The sequence below is a fragment of the Mandrillus leucophaeus genome, unplaced genomic scaffold, assembly GCF_000951045.1.
Source record: "Mandrillus leucophaeus isolate KB7577 unplaced genomic scaffold, Mleu.le_1.0 Scaffold118, whole genome shotgun sequence".
Lineage (NCBI taxonomy): Eukaryota > Metazoa > Chordata > Mammalia > Primates > Cercopithecidae > Mandrillus > Mandrillus leucophaeus.
Window position 1 is genome coordinate 3,737,512 of NW_012100098.1, and position 4,834 is coordinate 3,742,345.

A 4,834-nucleotide genomic window follows, 5' to 3' on the forward strand; every position below is an offset into this window, starting at 1 on the left:
AAAAAAAAAAAAAAAAAAAAAAAAGATATTTTAGATTTATTTAGATATCAGTCTTTAAAGTCAAAATTGCTCTTTTGCATGCATAAAAGGAAATTATAGGTAAAACAAATTGGGCTAAAATAGTCTCCAAATTTCTTCACATTCAGAGTCCAATTTTCCTGAAACCCTCTTTGACTCAGAGTCCTTGATTTTCTGCATGGTATCACCTTCTGTGCCATCAGGAGCATTGGCAATGTGCCATTCTTTAAAAGATTGTCCACTATTGTTTCCAGCATTTATTTTCAAGCCTCAGCTACTCATTCTGCAAGCTTTATTGCCGGTATTTTCTTGCTTCATGTGTGACTAGCAATCATTTTGCCCTTTTCTCAGTAATAAAACAACACAACAGTTCCATTTATTTACGGAGCTCTTCCTTTCTTAGGTCTCATAAAACACTTGGCTGCTGTTTTGCAAGAAAATATGAAATTGTGGTCATTCTTCAATGATAACTGCTTCACTAATATCAAATTCTTGCTACACTCTTCTGTTTGCCCGCCTTTCTGCATACACAATAACTGTGTTTAAATGCTAAACCACAGTGTAACCTTTTTGAAGACATTTTAAACAGCAATTAAGCTGAAGGCGCGGAACTCACCTGACCAAGTTTAGGTATGCGCAAGCAATGACGGCCACTCCCAGCTGCCACACGAGCAGAAGAGCTCTTATGATGAGAAACGAGATACACCTTAGAATTGGTGAAACATGGCAGTTACAAGATTAAACCCATATGCAATGCCCATTCTGCCATGCATTGTTCTAGACATTCTTGGATATATCAGCTCACTTAAACCCTCACAACCATCTTAGGAGCTAAATATTGTCATCCTGTTTTTTAAAGATGAGGAAAATGAGGCAGAGAGAGGTCAAGTAACTTTCCTGAGATTTCACAGCTAGTAAGTGGGAAGGTAGAATTAGAACTCCAGTAACCTGGCTTTGAGAGAACTTTTTTGATTGTAAAGGTGAGTCCCTAAGTCACTCCCTGAAATAATCAAGATGGGAACGCGGTGGGAAAGAATGCTTAAGTTCTTTGAATAATAAAGACACGGATTAGGGTGTTGTTTGCTGGTGGCTTGAAAGAGGAGACGGGGGCGGTGGAAAAGGGGAGGTGGAAGGAGGGTGTCTGGGAGCTGGGCCTGGTTGAGCCGTGGCTGTGGCCGTGGCCGGTGAGGACGCCCCCTGCTGGAGCTCTGTGATGGAATTCGGAGCAGCGCTGTCTGACAGTTGACATGAGGTGTGTTTCCTGCTCTGAGCTGAGTCACAAATGCCCTCTACTCTCCCTGAAAGGTCGGTAAAAGTGGGTCACACAGCAGGCCTGTGAGTCTGGTGCTTTGGGGACTGAGGGAGAAGGGAACGGGTAGATCCACGGTCGGGACAAAGCGGGATGGAGTGAAGAGAGCAGCCCCTGGCTGCGGCTGGCAGGAGAGGAGGGTGGGAGTCGTGGCTGGGGCCTCAGACAGCCTCCGAAGGATGGAGGGCATTGGATCCTTGCAGCTCTGAGACACAGCGTGAGCCGTTTGATTTCCGTGTAGGGTTTCCAGATAAAATACAGGACATCCAGGTAAATTTGAATTTCAGATAAAAAACAAATGATTTTGTTAGTATAAGCATATTCCAAGCGATGTTTGGGACATACATACTAATACTAAAAACATGTTCTTTCACTGGAGGTCTGCAGACATCTGGGTTACAAACTAAATCTTCACAAGGACTTTTGGGAATCAGTTCTATGAGACCTATTTTACACAGGAGGAAACTGAGGAACAAAGAGATTAGACAAGTTGCCCATCATCACAAGGCTAGTACGTGACAGAAACAAGCTATGAATATAGAAATTCAAGCCTTTTCTTGACAATAGGCTGACTTCCTCCTCCAAACCCTACCTCAAAGCCCAGGTGGTCGTGACGGTTGAGGCCCAGGGGGAGGCAGGGAAGGTCACAGGTCCAGGCTCCTGGGGAGACACAAAGACAGCTTCCTGCCATTTCCCTCCTGCCCATGGGGTGAGACCCAGGGATGAAGAAGATGGGATCTTGCTAACCTCCCATGGCTACCCATTGGCCTCGAGACAAAGCCAGACCTTGAACTTGGCATGTCCTCCTTCTAGCCCTTTCATCTCTGAGCCTGATACCTATTGTTTCTTCTCTTTGGAATCCGTGTCACCACCATTTCTCATGGCTAACTCTTCCTCAAACTCTAGGCCAGTGGCTTTCAGACCTTTGTGATTGAGACCTGCAGTGAGAAATACATTTAATATCCTAACTAATAAACATGATCTCTCAGACAGACAGATAGTTAGATAACTGAAACTAACATTTCACAAACCAGTATTTCCTAAATGTGATGTTGTAAATTCCTCTCTATTTCACTAACAAGTAATTCAGGTCACAACTACTAAACTGATTGTAAGACCCACGAATGGGTTGCCACTCACAGTTTGAAAGACGCTGGTGGAGGTTCTGGCTGAAAACTTGCTTTTCCATTGGGAGAGGCTTCCTGTAGCCCGTAACACACAGTCCCGGGGGCGTCTGCCCAGGGTTTGCCTTTTGTGTTGCTCACAGATGTGACCCTCTGCTCAGCGTCGGGCTTCTCCTCTGGACTGTGAACTCCTAGAGGGCAGGGTCCATTTCTGGATTTGCTCACTATGGCACCGCAGTGCCTAGCACAGGCCCTGGCCCTTTAGAGGTGCTCAGTATATGTTTGTCAAGTGAATCAATGAGCAAACTGTCAGCCCTTATGCCCCCCTAAGCCCACTTGCACCCTGCCCCACACCTGCTGTGTTGCAGCCACGTGGTGGTCCTCAGGGACCTGGTTCAGGGGAGAGGTTGATTCTTGGAGCTTGGATGGAGAGAGGGAGCGTGTGCATGTGTGAATCGGTGGGATAAGGGGCCAGGAACAAGTCTGCCCACATTTGACAAAGATTAGATGTGGGCGGCTAGGGTCAGGGAAGCCTTTCTAATTACACTGCTTTGTGAAATAGTGAATTCCTACCTGCTTGGAGGGTCCAAGCAGGCTAAGCAAAATGCCAGAAAAGCTTGGCAAGGGTTTGTGCACCAGGGGAAGGGTTGAATAAGCTGACTAATGGGGGTCCTGTCAGCTCTGCTGTGTGGAAGAGTACAGGCTGCAGGCTAATAAAGCTTCCTTATAGGAGGCAGCTGGGAGCCATTGTGGGCACTAGCAGGAGGGGAGAGCAGCTGGGAGGAGGAGTTGCAGGAGGACATATCTCCTGACACTGCTCCTCCTCTGACCTCTGAATTCCTCCCAGTCCCTGGCTTCCTCCCCCATTACATCTGGAGGGGGCTGTCTGGGCTGCAGGCCCCAGAGCAATGGTGCCTCTGTAGCTTCCCAGCTCCCTGGGCTTCCATGCACACTGTGGGACTCCTTCTCTCAGAGCTGGGGGGCAGTGGAGAAGCTCTTACCAGCTGGTCCTGGAGAGCCGATGTCTGTTTCAGCCCTATAGGGAGAGGGAGGAGCTGTGACTGCCAGGGCCAGGCTGCACTGGGGTCATTACCAGAGAAGGGGGTGGAAATTAGTGATGCCCCAGGACCTTGCTCACAAGGGTCACCCAAACCTGTTTGACTCCCTGCTCAGAGGAGCTGCGGCTGAACCGCCCTGGCTCTCCAGTGCCTGCCTCCAGCATTCAGGGACTCAAGTGACTGGGTGACCTGCAGGACCTGGCTCAGCATCTGCACAGGGCCGTGCTCTCTCCCACCCTGCCTCACACCCCCTCCTGCCCCTCCCTAGCCTCAGCCTCTGACAGCCCTGTGCCTCTCCTTAAAGCCTGCCCTGCCCTTCCTTTGCCACAGCTCTGAGTCAGGCTCACCTTTTTCTCTCAACGATGTGAGAAGTGGTTACAAACCCCATCACGTGAATTAGGGATAGGGAGGCTTAACGAGGTTAAGCTGCCCACCAAGTCCTGTGGCCCCGCCCTGCAGCCCCGTATTTCACCTCCATCGTAGCACGGGTCACGCCACCCCAGATGATTTGCTGAAGCTCCAAGGACGAGAGCCAGATCGAATTCGCCTTTGTTGTCCCAACATTTCACACATGATTGGCATGGAGTAGACACTCCAAAAAATGTAAAATGAACGAAAGGTTTGTCCAAGATCAAACAGCTAGGAAGCAGCCAAGCCATAATTCAAACCCAGATCTTCCTGTATCTCAGCCCCACACCCTTCACCCTCCTCCAGGAAGCCTTCTCTGACTTACTCAGCAAGGCAGCTTTCCCTTCCCCCAACCCCCTCAGAATCCTGGGCATTTGGATGTGTTCCTATCCCCCTCTCCCCTGCACTCTCTGAAGGCAGAAACTTGGGATAGGGTCTCAGCTTGGCTCTGATCCTGCTCCGCCCCCAGAACCAGGAGGAGCTCTATGAGTGTGGGATGCCTGGGCTGAGGGTGGAGGGCCCAGGAAGGAGGGCCTCAACCAAACCAGTGGTGTCATCCTGCCTGGGATCACCCACCCTGCCTCATCGTCCCTGCTCATTGGGCCAGGGGCCAGGCTTCCACCTGGGACTGGGCCTGCCAGCTTCTCACAAGGGCCAGCCCAGGCCTTGGTATTCTCTGGGGTGGGTCCAGGTGGGGCATCTAATCCTCTGCTCATTTTGCTGCAATTCAATATCAGCCTCCAATTTGCACGCTCTGCTGCCATCCTTCCTTCCTCCTCTGGCTGCACTGTGTATTTTCCATGGCTCTTCTGAAGGCCTCTTGGGTACCCTTGGGCTGACCTCACCCCCAGGCCTTCTCAAGGCTGGGCGTTGGCCTTGGGATGGAGGGACCACCATCCCCACGGCGGGAGCAAGGC